The sequence below is a fragment of the Salmo salar genome, chromosome 04 (genome assembly GCF_965601325.2).
Source record: "Salmo salar chromosome 04, fSalSal1, whole genome shotgun sequence".
In the NCBI taxonomy this organism is placed as follows: domain Eukaryota; kingdom Metazoa; phylum Chordata; class Actinopteri; order Salmoniformes; family Salmonidae; genus Salmo; species Salmo salar.
In genome coordinates, this window is record NC_138294.1 from 36,458,945 (window position 1) to 36,475,878 (window position 16,934).

Sequence of the window (16,934 nt, forward strand, 5' to 3'; positions counted from 1 at the left end):
CATGCTTAGGCAAATATTTTTATAGTAACACCAGCTTCAGTTTTAGAGATTTACAACAGTATTATTGTTTCTCCTCATGGTTTGCTAGTAAACTTAGCTAGCTAGCTTGCTGGATTTGTAATACGTTTTATTTACATCTGTTTGGAATTCTATCTTGCACCATGTCTATAATTCTGTGAGACTGAAATGCATCCAAGGTCATAATCATAACCAATGTCAACCCTCGTCAATTATGTTACTGTCACGACTTCCTCCAAAGTCGGGTCCTCTCCTTGTTCGGGCGGCACTCTTCTAGCCATCGTCGATCCACTTTTCATTTTCCATTTGTTTTGTCTTGTGTTTCCACACACCTGGTTTCAATTCCCTCATTTACTTGTTGTGTATTTAACCCTCTGTTCCCCCCCATGTCTTTGTGTGGGATTGTTTGTTGTAGTGCTTGTACACGTTGCCCATGAGCGCACGACGGGTTATTTTGTGCCCATTTATCTTGTTGTTCTGGATGCCGTTGGTTTTGCTTAATAAATCTCCAGTTATTACCCAGTTCTGCTCTCCTGCGCCTGACTTCTCTGCCGCCAATTACGCACCCCGCTACAGATACATAGCTAGCTCGTAAAATTCTTTACAGTTGCTGATGTTACAAATCATTGCTAACAAGTTACAAATGTGAGACGTGGTGCATAACAAGTTAGCAGGCGCCAAGCTAACTAGCTAGCCAACTCCAGTAATGTGCTAACGTTTGCTGGAAAACCTAGCTTTAGGTGGCAGTTTGTTACGTTGTAGCTTGCTGTTTAGTAGCTAGCCATATCTACAACTAAAAAGAGAAGAGGTTTTACAGTCAAGATACAAAATATCTCAGATTGTAATACCTCTTCTATTTTTAATCATAGATATGGCTTCCAGTAGTTGTTTAGCTAGCTAAGTTAGCGAACATAATTTTTCCTGATTTCCCCACACTGTAGTACTGTATGTTAGCCAGCAATACACAGTATGGATTTCAGTAGATAAACTAAGGTTAGCTAGCTAACTAGGTGGCTTGCAGGAACAAACTTAGCTAGGCACCGTATTTGTCATATGTCCTCTTGGTGCTGGCATCGGCTGTAGCTGAGCTTCTAACGTTAGCTAAATCCAACTCTTTGTTTCGAATCCTCTTCGCTATATTCCAGTTGAAACATGTATGGTTGAATGTCACCATGTAGCTAATAGATGCTCCATCGTCAAACTCGTGTTGATGAGAGGAATCCCTTGAGGCCATTGCGTCTGGTCAGTTCTTTCGGTTTTGCCCAAAGGATTGTTGTTAGTGTCCGCCTCCTTTTTTCCCCCCAAAGCCAACCTTTAGGAAGGGATGGGGGCCAGAGCACAAAGCACCGCCCAACATAAGTTGTAGTCTTTCAGAGATTGGAAAAAATGTGTCTTCTTGTATATTTAGCAATGAATCCGCCAGTAGGAACATTGCTGAAAGCCATCCAATGGTTCTATCGAACAAGGACAACCATATCGACACCCACAAAAACGTATAGTGCAATCAATATAACATACAGCCTTCTTGAAATGCCACAAAGCAGGACTACATGTATTTTTAGACACCAGCTGCATTAAGTACTGCAGTGCATCTCCTCCTCATGGACTGCAACAGATTGGCCAATTCTTGCTGTGAGATGTTACCGCACTCTTCCACCAAGGCACCTGCAAGTTCCCGGACATTTCTGGGGGGAATGGCCCTAGCCCTCACCCTCCGATCCAACAGGTTCCAGACGTGCTCAATGGGATTGAGATCCGGGCTCTACGCTGGCCATGACAGAACACTGACATTCCTGTCTTGCAGGAAATCACGCACAGAACGAGCAGTATCATGCTGGAGGGTATTGTCAGGATGAGCCTGCAGGAAGGGTACCACATGAGGGAAGAGGATGTCTTCCCTGTAACGCACAGCGTTGAGATTGCCTGCAATGACAACAAGCTCAGTCTGATGATGCTGTGACACACCGCCCCAGACCATGACGGACCCTCCACCTCCAAATCGATCCCGCTCCAGAGTACAGGCCTCGGTGTAACGCTAATTCCTTCGACGATGCACGTGAATCCGACCATCACCCCTGGTGAGACAAAACCACGACTCATCAGTGAAGAGCACTTTTTCCCAGTCCTGTCTGGTCCAGCGACGTTGGGTTTGTGCCCATAGGCGATGTTGTTGCCGGTGATGTCTGGTGAGGACCTGCCTTACAACAGACCTACAAGCCCTCAGTCCAGCCTCTCTCAACCTATTGCGGACAGTCTGAGCACTGATGGAGGGATTGTGCGTTCCTTGTGTAACTCGGGCAGTTGTTGTTGCCATCCTGTACCTGTCCTGCAGATGTGATGTTTGGATGTACCGATCCTGTGCAGGTGTTTTTACACATGGTCTGCCACTGTGAGGACGATCAGCTGTCTGTCCTGTCTCCCTGTAGCGCTGTCTTAGGTGTCTCACAGTACGGACATTGCAATTTATTGCCCTGGCCACATCTGCAGTCCTCATGCCTCCTTGCAGCATGCCTAAGGCACGTTCATGCAGATGAGCAGGGACACTGGGCATCTCTTTTTTGTGTTTTTCAGAGTCAGTAGAAAGGCCTCTTTAGTGTCCTACGTTTTCATAACTGTGACCTTAATTGCCTACCGTCTGTAAGCTGTTAGTGTCTTAACGACCGTTCCACAGGTGCATGTTCATTAATTGTTTATGGTTCATTGAACAAGCATGGGAAACGGTGTTTAAACCCTTTACAATGAAGATCTGTGATGTTATTTAGATTTTTACTAATTATCTTTGAAAGACAGGGTCCTGAAAAAGGGACGTTTCTTTTTTTGCTGTGTATATATCCCATATTTTTGCTCACAACCATCAGAAAACAACTCCCATTTCACAAATTGATCACCTTAAATGATTCGCTACTTAAATGCGTAGTTTTCTCCAATTTAAACCTGGTCTTTATTGTCTGTCTATTGTACAAGAGAAAACAGCCACTCTTGTTTAATATAGCCTTTTTTATCATCTTTTTCTTATCTTTTAAACCGCAAATATACTGAACAAAAATTTAAGCGCAACATGCAACAGTGTCAAAGATTTTACTGAGTTACAGTTCATAGAAGGAAATCAATCAATTTAAATAAATAAATGATGGCCTAATCTATAGATTTCACATGACTGGCCACCCATTTGGGAACCAGGCCCAGCCAATCAGAATATTTTTTTCCCCACAAAAGGGCTTTATTACAGACAGAAATTCTCCTCAGCTTCATCAGCTGTCCAGGTGGCTTATCTCAGATGTGTAGGTCCTGGGCTGGTGTGGTTACATGTGGTCTGTGTTTGTGAGGCTGGTTGGACGTACTGCCAAATTCTCTAAAATAATTTTGGAAGTGGCTTATGGTAAAGAAATGAACACTCAATTCTTTGGCAACAGCTCTGCTGGATATTCCTGCAGTCAGCATGCCAATTGCACGCTCCCTCAAAACTTGAGACATCTGTGTTGTGTGACAAAACTGCACATTTTTTAGTTGCCTTTTATTGTCCCCAGCACAAGGTGAACCTGTGTAATGATCATGCTGTTTAATCAGCTTCTGGATATGCCACACCTGTCAGGTGGATGGATTAGCTTGGCAAAGGAGAAATCTTCACTAACAGAGATGTAAACAAATTTATGCACAATATTTGAGAGAAATACGCTTATTTCAGCTCATGAAACATGGGACTAAGACTTTACATGTTGCGTTTATATTTTTGTTCAGTGTATATAGCTGTCTAAAACTCAGAAGTTTTGAAAAACAGAGGTAAAATGTTGATCTTTGTACCTTTCTAACTCTCATCCCCTTGGGACGAGCCCAACCAAAACAGAACTCATCTCCAATATGGCAAAACCTGCAGTCAAAACAAAATGTGTGCCAGGGCTATACACTGGCTAAACACAAAACACAAAACGTTTTGGACTGCCCACCCTTGAAAAACAATGTGCAACCAAGTTGTCCTCAATGCCGACATGTCTGATTTGAAGGGGAAACTCCTGCAATCTGAGACTCCAGCTAAGGAGTAAGCTATTCGTGGAGCTCGTCTTTTGTATGAAAACAAGAGGATTAGGATCGGTATAGACCACAAGATAGATACCAACGCATAATAAAACACTATCTGAGAAAGCTCAAAAGCTGAAAATAATGTCTCTCGCCTATTTTCTTAGACATGGCACACGCTGGGAACACTAGGGTACTTTTCTGATAACCCATCAGGTTCCTCCACTCTGGGTTCCCTACAAACAACAGGATTTGGCACAACCTTCCCGCCAGTCAAATCGTTGCCCAAAAGGAATGAGACCACATTGACAGGTAGGATAGGCCTCACTCCTATGACAACAGAACCATAAACAAGATCAGACTCAAGTTCCACATTAAACAAAGGAACTTCCATGCACCCCATCTCCACACCTTGAACTAACACACTATAACCAGTTGCTGAAGTGTCAGACAAAGGCAAAACCCCCTCCAAAATGAAGGACTGGGATGCCCCACTGTCTCGCAGTATCTTCACAGGCTGCTAAACAGCATCAACACTCTGCAGAGCAACCTGGTCTCAGAGCATTTCGTATTATTCTGTACATAGAAAAGTTGCTAAAATGCTGAAGTTGTCCGTGATGAGATTTGAACACGCAACCTTTAGGTTGCTAAACGTTTGCGTTACGTCTACCCATCCACTCTGATCAACCACCCTACTTTTGTATTTGCTTTAAGTAACCTTCTGTCTTAAATAACTATACCAAACGTGTAGTCATTATACTAATTTGAGTGTTCCGGATTTACATGTACTATGTTATGTCTACTCTATGAGACCAGGCTGTGCAGAGACAGAAACCCTTTGAAACAATGGGTTCATCCACATCTGATCCAAAATCTTGTTTAGGAGATAAACCAATCCCAATCAGAGACTTATTTTTATTTTCTCTCTCTCTCTCTCTCTCTCTCTCTCTCTCTCTCTCTCTCTCTCTCTCTCTCTCTCTCTCTCTCTCTCTCTCTCTCTCTCTCTCTAATTTTTTTGTTTCAACTTAGGACACTGAGAGACAATATGTCCTTTCTCACAGCAGTAATGACAAACTGGGGGGGTACGAAGAACCAATTTCTTGCCTATCCTTGTCTTTGGGCACTGGGGAAAAAACGTTGTTTGAAGGTAGTTTTATGTGTCAACACAAACTCATCTGCGAGGACTGCAGCTTTCCAAAGAGTGAGATCCTTGTGCTTATAAATGTAGCTAGCAACCCTTTTGTGAAGGCAATTCTTGAACTGCTCAAGTAGTATGAGTGTCTTTAAATTTAAACCCTCAATGTCCTTGACCTCTTGAGAACCACACCACCGATCAAAAATACATTATTGTTCCCCTGCGAATTCAATATGGCTTTGTGATTCTGTCTTAAATTAACAAGTGTGCCCCTTTTTGGTAAAAGATCCAAGTTCAAGCTATGGCAAGAACAGCTCAAATAAGCAAAGAAAAATGACAGTCCATCATTACTTTAAGACAAGAAGGTCAGTCAATACGGGAAATTTCAAGAACTTTGAACGTTTCTTCAAGTGCAGTCGCAAAAACCCTCAAGCCCTATGATGAAACTGGCTCTCATGAGAACCGTCACAGGAAAGGAAGACCCAGAGTTACCTCTGCTGCAGAGGATACGTTCATTAGAGTTAACTGCACCTCAGATTGCAGCCCAAATAAAATGTTCAAGTAACAGACACATCTCAACATCAACTGTTCAGAGGCGACTGTGTGAATCAGGCCTTCATGGTCGAATTCCTGCAAAGAAACCACTACTAAAGGACACCAATAAGAAGAAGAGACTTGCATGGGCCAAGAAACATGAGCAATGGACATTAGACCGGTGGAAATCTGTCCTTTGGTCTGATGAGTCCAAATTTGAGATTTTTGGTTCCAACCACTGTGTCTTTGTGAGACGCAGAGTAGGTGAATGGATGATCTCCGCATGTGTGGTTCCCACCGTGAAGCATGGAGGAGGAGGTGGGATTGTGTGGGGGTGCTTTGCTGGTGACGCTGTCAGTGATTTATTTAGAATCATCCCTTCTGGTTTGCGCTTATTGGGACTATCATTTGATTTTCAACAGGACAATGACCCAAAACAAACCTCCAGGCTGTGTAAGGGCTATTTGACCAAGAAGGAGAGTGATGGAGTGCTGCATCAGATGACTTGGCCTCCACAATCACCCGACCTCAACCCAATTGAGAGGGTTTGGGATGAGTTGGATTGGAGAGTGAAGGAAAAGCAGCCAACAAGTGCTCAGCATGTGTGGGAACTCCTTCAATACTGTTGGAAAAGCATTCCAGATGAAGCTGGTTGAGAGAATGCCAAGAGTGTGCAAAGCTGTCATCAAGGCAAAGGGTGGTTACTTTGAAGAACCTATTAACACTTTTTTGGTTACTACATGATTCCATATGTGTTATTTCATTGTTTTGATGTCTTCACTATTCTACAATGTATAAAATAGTACAAATAAAGAAAAACCCTTCAATGAGTAGGTGTGTCCAAACTTTTGTCTGGTACTGTACATAATATGCGCACACATGCATACGGATGCCACACACACACTCAAACACACACACACACACACACACACACACACACACACACACACACACACACACACACACACACACACACACACACACACACACACACACACACACACACACACACACACACACTCACACTTTCACACTCACCACATACGCTGCTGCTGCTACTGCTACTGCTCCACATACGCTGCTGCTACAGCTCAGTCTATCTATCTTGTTACCTAGTCACTTTACCCCTACGTAAACACTGTACAAAACAGGACTGTCTCTTTTTTATTTGTTATTCAATTCCCCCCCCCCCTTCTCCCCCCCAATATCGTGGTATCCAATTGGTAGTTACAGTCTTGTCTAATCGCTGCAACTCTAGTACCAACTCAGGCGAGGCGAAGGTCGAGAGCCGTGCGTCTTCCGAAACGCAACCCAACCAAGCCGCTCTGCTTCTTGGCACAATGCCCACTTAACCTGAAAGCCAGCCGCACCAATGTGTCGGAGGAAACACTGTACACCTGGCTACCGTGTCAGCGTGCACTGCGCCTGGCCCACCACAGGAGTCGCTAGTGCGCGATGGGACAAGGACATCCCTGCCGGCCAAACCCTCCCCTAACCCGGATGATGCTGGGCCAATTGTGCGCCGCCCCATGGGTCTCCCGGTCGTGGCCGGCTGTGACAGAGCCTGGACTCGAACCCAGAATCTCTAGTGGCACAGCTAGCACTCTCTAACAGGATGCTAGGAGAGAGAGGAGGGGAGGGGGGCACTGGGCCCTGGAGAGGGGGGAATTGGGCCCTGGAGTGTGTCTGCGGAGGTGTAAGTGGAGGGAGGCGAGGGCTGACCTGACACCCCAACATCTCCCGTAATGAGACCAGAGGGGTGAGGCGTGGTTAGGAGGGCTAGAGGCAGGGACACACTGTGGTTACACACATACACCAGGTTTCAGGTCATATCGATTTCAATTGGGACAAATCAGGAGATTGAAAATTGACAGTTATTTTCAGTGTGGACTTTTCAAAACATGAATTGAATTTTATTTCATGTGGTCTTTTTAAATCATTTATTGAATTTCAATCGAATTTCAATTCATGCCCTGAATTGAATGAATTCAAATAGAATTTACCTGGGCTGGAGGCATGGCGCATCAAAAGTCACTGATGTGCTCAAACATGCCGAGCTAGAGACACTTGGATATTTTCTGTCTACAATAATTTTGGTTTCACATTATATTATGTTGCCTAAAACGTGTCTAATTACACTGTAGTTACATGTACATGTAAAGTAATTACTTACAACCTGCCTATGTAACTAACTACCATATTAGACCGCTCCATAAAAGCAGACCAGTGTTGGTGAGCACACTTTCCACATTACTCTCACTATATCTGAAGCCATAGAGCTCAAACTACCCACTTTCTCTCCATGCCAAGCCAACCCAGATACCAAGACATCCCTGAACTCATTCTAGCCAAGGCTACAGGCCTACAAGGCCAACTTCACAGTAATCTGACGTGTTTTTATTTAGCCTGCCCGCCCCAAAGTCCCCAAAAGGGTCCGAGAGGATTATCTAAGTATCCTAAGCATTGTTTAGCTCAAAATGTTATCACCACCACCACACTTATTTTAAGTTTTGCCTAGATAAGGGTCATATTGACCTTGTGAAAGGAACATATGTACATAAGACAAAAGAGCAGTTGGTCGCCAATTACTGGCATTCCACACCATGGGGGAGAGAGAGGCTTTTGGGGAGGAGAAGGGAGGGGGTTCTCTGTGCCTCTACTATCTATCAGCAAATGTGAAAACAGTGGGCACACACACACACACACACACACACAGATGAGCAAAGTAAACAAGCTGTGCCATTCCTCGTTGTTGTTGTAAGGCTCTATTTTAGAGATCAGATATTTGGATATCTGGACAGCTTTTGTCTAAATGCTAGTACTATTTGTTGAAGTCAGGTGACTTGACCATAGCCTGTTCTGGTGATGACCTTCCAGCCTTCTAGAACACATTATAATCTTCTTAGAATAGAAAGAGACAATAAATGATCTGGAATACTTCCGGATGACTGTTGGTTTTGTTTAACAGCGCTCTATTCCACATCAGTCGGCCATAGTCTGTCTTTTCTTGTCAAGACCTTAGTCATCCTCTGAGAATCTTCATAGAATAGAATAGAAAGAGCCAATAAATTCTCCAGAATACTTTTGTGTGGCCTTTGGAGCCTGTTGGATGAGTCTTTTTCTTTGCTCTTGTATTCATCTGCTGACTGTTGTTAGTGAGGAAAGACAATCCCTTTCCTTGTAATGGATATTACTAAATCAAGTCCAAGTCATATCTTGTCACAATGTATTTGTAAACCATGGGCAAATGTGTTACCATGATAAGTATGCAATTATTATTTTCTGATATGTCTATTGAACTTTATTTTAGTTTCTCCCCTAGATGTTAGGCCAATCATGTCACTGTTTTCCTTGTTTTTAACGTGAATTCGTATGTAATAATTGTAATGCAATTAACGCAATCAGTCCAACTATGTTTGTGCATGCTGCAAGTTGAATAGATAGTGTCCTCCTGATAATTATCGACTGGTTAGGCTGATAGCGCGTTTGAGTGTTCTGTGTAATGGTAAAGTCCGCATGTCCCTATCCATTTGTTCCGTTTGCGCCAGTTTGCCGTCTCGACGGGAGCTGCTGGGCTCGAGGTTTGCTTTTCCAAAGGAAGCCGTAACAGCAGGGTCCATCACGCGGCCATTAGAACCATTAGGACCATTAGAACACGGTGGTGAGGATTCTCACACCTGAATAGGCTATGACACGTGCGCTCTGGATAACACTATTGGCATTGAATAGGGCTAGTGACTACTTTGACATTTACATATATATAAATTCTCCAGGGCTTTCTGTCGTTATCAAACATTTTCCCTGTTAATGTCAAAGTAGTCACTAAACTTCCGACTTCAACTGTATATATATATATATATATATATATATATATATATATATATATATATATATATACAGTTGAAGTCGGAAGTTTACATACACCTTAGCCAAATACATTTAAACTTACATTTTCACAATTCCTGACATTTAATCCTAGTAAAAATTCCCTGTTTTAGGTCAGTTAGGATCACCACGTTATTTTTAGAATGTGAAATGTCAAAATAATAGTAGAGAGAGTTATTTTTTTCAGCTTTGATTTCATTCCTCACATTCCCAGTGGGTCAGAAGTTTACATACACTCAATTAGTATTTTGTAGCATTGCCTTTAAATTGTTTCACTTTGGTCAAACCAAACTTTGGTCAAACCATTCCTCCTGACAGAGCTGATGTAACTGAGTCAGGTTTGTAGGCCTCCTTGCTCGCACACGCTTTTTCAGTTCTGCCCACACATTTTCTATAAGATCGAGGTCAGGGCTTTGTGATGGCCACTCCAATACCTTGACTTTGTTGTCCTTAAGCCATTTTTGCCACAACTTTGGAAGTATGGTTGGGGTCATTGTCCATTTGGAAGACCCATTTGCTTCAATATATCCACATCATTTTCCATCCTCATGATGCCATCTATTTTGTGAAGTGCACCAGTCCCTTCTGCAGCAAAGCACCCCCACAACATGATGCTGCCACCCCCGTGCTTCACGGTTGGGATGGTAGTCTTCGGCTTGCAAGCTTCCCCGTTATTCCTCCAAACATAACGATGGTCATTATGGCCAAACAGTTCTGTTTTTGTTTCATCAGACAAGAGGATATTTCTCCAAAAAGTACGATCTTTGTCCCCATGTGCAGCTGCAAACCATAGTCTGGCTTTTTTTATGGCGGTTTTGGAGCAGTGGCTTCTTCCTTGCTGAGCGGCCTTTCAGGTTATGTCGATATAGGACTCGTTTTACTGTGGATATAGATACTTTGTACCTGTTTCCTCCAGCATCTTCACAAGGTCCTTTGCTATTGTTCTGGGATTGATTTGCACTTTTCGCACAAAAGTGTGTTCATCTCTAGGAGACAGAACGCATCTCCTTCCTGAGCGGTATGACGGCTGTGTGGTCCCATGGTGTTTATACTTGCGTGTTATTGTTTGTACAAATGAACGTGGTACCTTCAGCCATTTGGAAATTGCTCCCAAGGATGAACCAGACTTGTGGAGGTCTACCATTTTTTTTCTGAGGTCTTGGCTGATTTCTTTTGATTTTCCCATGACGTCAAGCAAAGAGGCACTGAGTTTGAAGGTAGGCCTTGGAAATACATCCACAGGTACACCTCCAATTGACTCAAATGATCTCAATTAGCCTGTCAGAAGCTTCTAAAGCCATGACATAATTTTCTGGAATTTTCCAAGCTGTTTAAAGGAACAGTCAACTTAGTCTATTTAAACTTCTGACCCACTGGAATTGTGATACAGTGAATTATAAGTGAAATAATCTGTCTGTAAACAATTGTTGGAAAAATGACTTGTGTCATGCACAAAGTAGATGTCCTAACTGTCACGTCCTGGCCAGTATAAGGGTTAATTGTCATTGTAGTTTGGTCAGGACGTGGCAGAGGGTATTTGGTTTATGTGGTTCGGGGTGGTGTTTTTCTAGTAATGGCATTTGATTTAAGTATTCCGGGGTTTTTTGGGCACTGTTTGAGATTCATGTATTCTATGTTTAGTCTAGGTAGTCTGGTTCTATGTTTAGTTAATTAGGGTGGGGACTCTCAATTGAAGGCAGGTGTGGTCTATTTGCCTTTGATTGAGAGTCCCATATATTAGGGTGTGTTTGTGTTTGTCATTTGTGGGGGATTGTTCTTGCACTGCGTTTTTGTATGCCTGTAAGACTGTTACTGTCGTGTGTATTGTTTTTTTTCCCAGTGGATGCTTTACTCCTTTTTTAAAAATTAAAATATGAGTATCCATATTCCCGCTGCAGTTTGGTCTATTCAACATGGCTCTTTTTGTGACACTAACCGACTTGCCAAAACTATAGTTTGTTAACAAGAAATTTGTGGAGTGGTTGAAAAACAAGTTTTAATGACTCCAACCTAAGTGTATGTAAACTTCCCGATTTCAACTATCTATATACATTTCAGATTCAATATTTCAATATATATTATATATATACAATACCATTCAAAAGTGTGGACACCTACTCATTCAAGGGTTTTTCTTTATTGTTACTATTTTCTACATTGTAGAATAATAGTGAATACATCAAAACTGTGAAATAACACATGGAATCATGTAAATAAAAATCGAATCAAATGTTATGTCACATGTGCCGAATACAACAGGTGTTGACCTTACAGTGAAACGCTTACTTAGAAGCCCTTAACCAACAATGCAGTTTTAAGAAAAAAGGTGTAAAAGTATTTACTACAATAAACTGAAGTAAAAAATAAATTAATACAACCGGGAACCGGTTAGTCAAGGTTACTGAGGTAATATGTTTATGTAGGTAAAGTGACTATGCATGGATAATAAACAGAGAGTAGCAGCAGCGTAAAAATGGGGGTGAAGGGGGGGAACAATGGAAATAGTCCGGGGAGCCATTTGATTAGTTCTTCAGGAGTCTTATGGCTTGGGGTTAGAAGCTGTTAAGAAGCCTTTTAGACCTAGACTTGGCGCTCCGGTACTGCTTGCCGTGGGGTAGCAGAGAGAACAGTCTATGACTAGGGTGGCTGGAGTCTTTGGCAATTTTTTGGGCCTTCCTCTGACACCGCCTGGTATAGAGGTCCTGGATGGCAGGAAGCTTGGCCCCAGTGATGTACTGGGCCGTTCGCACTACCCTCTGTAGTGCCTTGCGGTTGGAGGTCGAGCAGTTGCCATACCAGGCGGTGATGCAACCAGTCACGATGCTCTCGATGGTGCAGCTGTAGAACTTTTTGAGGATCTGAGGACCCATGACAAATCTTTTCAGTCTCCTGAGGGGAAATAGGCATTGTCGTGCCCTCTTCATGACTGTCTTGGTGTGTTTGGACCGTGATAGTTTGTTGGTGGTGTGGACACCAAGGAACTTGAAACTCGCAACCTAATCCACGATAGATCAGTCAATGAGAATGGGGGGGGGGGGGGGGGGGGTAGCACATCCTCCTTTTTCTGTAGTCCACAATTATCTCCTTTGTCTTGATCCTTTGTCTTGAGAGAGGATGTTACCCTGGCACCACACTGCTAGGTCTTTGACCTCCCTATAGGCTGTCTCATCGTTGTCCGTGATCAGGCCAACCACTGATGTGTCGTCAGCAAACTTATTGATGGTGTTGGAGTTGTGCTTGTACAGGAGGGGATGGAGCACGCACCCCTTAGGGGCCCCGTGTTGAGGATCAGCGTGGCAGATGTGTTGTTACCTACCCTTACCACCTGGGGGCGGCCTGTCAGGAAGTTCAGGATTCAGTTGCAGAGGGGGGTGTTAAGTCCCAGGGTCCTTAGCTTAGTGATGAGCTTTGAGGGCACTATGGTGTTGAACGCTGAGCTGTAGTCAATGGATAGCATTCTCACGTAGGTGTTCCTTTTGTCCAGGTGGGAAAGGGCAGTGTGGAGTGCAATACAGATTGCATCATCTGTGGTTCTGTTTGGGCGGCATGCAAATTGGAGTGGGTCTAGGGATTCTGGGATAATGGTGTTGATGTGAGCCATGACCAGCCTTTCAAAGCACTTCATGGCTACAGACGTGAGTGCTACGGGTCGGTAGTCATTTAGGCAGTTTACCTTGGTGTCCTTGGGCACAGGCACTATGGTGGTCTGCTTGAAACATGTTGGTATTAAAGATTCGGTCAGGGACAGGTTGAAAATGTCAATGAAGACACTTGCCAGTTGGTCAGCGCATGCTCGGAGTACATGTCCTGGTAATCTGTCTGGCCCTGCGGCCTTGTGAATGTTGACCTGTTTAAAGGTCTTACTCACATCGGCTACAGAGAACGTGATCACATCGTCTGGAACAGCTGATGCTCTCATGTATGCTTCAGTGTTGCTTGCCTCGAACCGATCATAGATGTTATTTAGTTCGTCTGGTAGGCTCGTGTCACTGGACAGCTCCTGGCTGTGCTTCCCTTTGTAGTCGGTAATAGTTTGCAAGCCCTGCCACATCCGACGAGCATCGGAGCCGGTGTGGTACGATTCAATCTTAGTCCAGTATTGATGCTTTGCCTGTTTGATGGTTCGTCGGAGGGCATAGTGTGATGTCTTATAAGCGTCCGGGTTAGAGTCCTGCTCCTTGAAAGAGGCAGCTCTACCCTTCAGCTCAGAGCGGATGTTGCCTGTAATCCATGGCTTCTGTTTGGGATATACGTACGGTCACTGTGGGGACGATGTCATCAATGCACTTATTGCTGAAGCCAGTGACTGATGTGGTGTACTCCTCAATGCCATCGGAAGAATCCCAGAACAAATTCCAGTCTGTGTTAGCAAAACAGCCCTGTAGCTTAACATCTACATCAACTGGCCACTTCCTTATTGAGCGAGTCACTGGTCCCTTCTGTTTTAGGTTTTGCTTGTTAGCAGGAATCAGGAGTATAGAGTGTTGGTCAGATTTGCCAAATGGAGGGCGAGGGAGAGCTTTGTACCCATCTCTGTGTGTGGAGTAAAGGTGGTCTAGAGTTTTTTTCCCTCTAGTTGCACATTTAACATACTGTTAGAAATGAGTTAAAACAGATATAAGTTTCCCTGCATTAAAGTCCTCAGCCACTAGCAGTGCCACCTCTTTCTTATTTGCTTATGGCCTTATACAGCTCGTTGAGTGCCATCTTCGTGCCAGCATCGGTTTGTGGTGGTAAATAGACAGCTACGAAAAATATAGATGAAAACTCTCTTGGTAAATAGTGTGGTCTACAGCTTATCATGAGATACTCTACCTCAGGTGAGCATAACCTCGAGACTTCCTTATTATTAGATTTTGTGCACCAGCTGTTGACAAATAGACATGGACCGCCACCCCTTGTCTTGCCGGAGGCAGCTGTTTTATCTTGCCGATGGACCGAAAACACAGCCAACTGTATGTTATCCATGTTGTTGTTCAGCCACGACTCGGTGAAACATAACATATTACAGTTTTTTATGCCCCGTTGGTAGGATAGTCTTGATCGGAGCTCATCCATTTTGTTATCCAATGATTGCATGTTGGCTAATAGGACTGATGGTAGAGGGGGATTACTCACTCTGCGTCGTATCCTTACAAGGCACCCCGACCTACGTTCTGATGTCGCCGTCTCTTCTTCATGTGAATGACGAGGATTTGGACCTTGTCAGGTGTCTGAAGTAAATCCTTTGCGTCCGACTCGTTAAAGAAAAAAATCATGGTCCAGGACGAAGTGAGTAACCGCTGTCCTGATATCCAGAAGCTCTTTTCGGTCATAAGAGACGGTCAAAACATTATGTACAAAATAACATAAAAAAACACACACAATAACACAATTGGTAAGGAGCCCGTAAAACAGCAGCCATCTCCGGTGCATTCTCAAAAAATTGTTAAACAAATCTAAATATATTTTAGATCTTTGATTCTTCAAAGTAGCCACTCTTTGCCTTGATGCATTGCACACTCTTGGCATTCTCTCAACCAGCTTCACCTGGAATTATTTTCCAACAGTCTTGAAGGAGTTCCCACATATGCTGAGCACTTGTTGGCTGCTTTTCCTTCACTCTGCGGTCCAACTCATCCCAAACCCTCTCAATTGGGTTGAGGTTGGGTGATTGTGGAGGCCAAGTCATCTGATGCAGCACTCCATCACTCTCCTTCTTGGTCAAACAGACCTTACACATCCTGGAGGTGTGTTTTGGGTCATTGTCCTGTTGAAAAACAAATGATAGTCTCACTAAGCGCAAACCAGAAGGGATGGCGTATCGCTGCAGAATGCTTGGGTAGCCATGCTGGTTAAGTGTGCCTTGGATTCTAAATAAATCGCAGACAGTGTCACCAGCAAAGCACCCCCACACCATCACACCTCCTCCTCCATGCTTCCCGGTGGTAACCACACATGCAAAGATCATCCGTTCACCTACTCCGCATCTCACAAAGACACAGAGGTTAGAGCCAAAAATCTCAAATTTGGACTCATCAGACCAAAGGACAGATTTCTACCGGTCTAATGTCCATTGCTCATGTTTCTTGGCCCAAGCATGTCTCCTATTATTATTGGTGTCCTTTAGTAGTGGTTTCTTTGTAGCAATTCGGTCATGAAGACCTGATTCACGCAGTCTCCTCTGAACAGTTGATGTTGAGATGTGACTGTTCTTTGAATTCTGTGAAGCATTTATTTGGGCTGCAATCTGTGATGCAGTTAACTTTAATGAACTTATCCTCTGCAGCAGAGGTAACTCTGGGTATTCGTTTCCTGTGGCAGTCCTCATGAGAGCTAGTTTCATCATAGCGCTTGATGGTTTTTGCGACTGCACTTGAAGAAACGTTCAATATTCCTGATTTGCTGACCTTCATGTCTTAAAGTAATGATGGACGGTCATTTCTCTTTGCTTATTTGAGCTGTTCTTGTCATAATATGGACTTTTACCAAATAGGGCTATATTCTGTATACCACCCCTACCTTGTCATAACACAACTGATTGGCTCAAATGCATTAAGTCGGAAAGCAATTCCACAAATGTACTTTAACAAGGCACACCTGTTAATGCATTCCAGGTGACTACCCCATGAAGCTGGTTGAGAGAATGTCAAGAGTGTGCAAAGCTGTCATCAAGGCAAAGTGTGGATACTTTGAAGAATCTCAAATATAAAATATATTTTGATTTGTTTAACACGTTTTTGGTTACTACATGATTCCATATGTGTTATTTCATGGTTTTGATGTCTTCACTATTGTTCTACAATGTGGAAAATAGTAAAAAAATAAAGAAAAACCCTGGAATGAATAGGTGTGTCCAAGTGTTTGACTGGTACTGTATATAAATAAACTACAGGCTCTGTCATATCAGAGTCCATGTCCATTTGAAACTGTGTGGTGTTGTTGATGTCCTTCAAGACAAGTGTTTGATAATTATAAACTGTAGATTATCCTGATAACAGATTAGTTGTAAACTAAACATTGTTGACGACCTCTGCCTATGTGATTTAGGCTACAGGGATTTAGCTAATATAGACTAAATATAGTTTCAGATTAAAAGTAATAATACCAAAACTAAGACTACATAAGAATGCGGTATATGAGTCCATTGGGAATTCACATATTTCGCCTGCTCTGTCCATTGGTGTTAGAATTGTCTCTGCTTGGCGGGCCTATCGTTCTTTACCCAATTCGATGGTTGCTCAAACTCTGTTCTTCGTTAATTGGTAAACAATAGGATGACTCCCCCTTATTTGTCCCCCGCTGTCTTTCTCACAGATGGTGTCTCTCTTTCCTCCTCTGTGTTTTTCCAATAACCCTGCCGTAACAG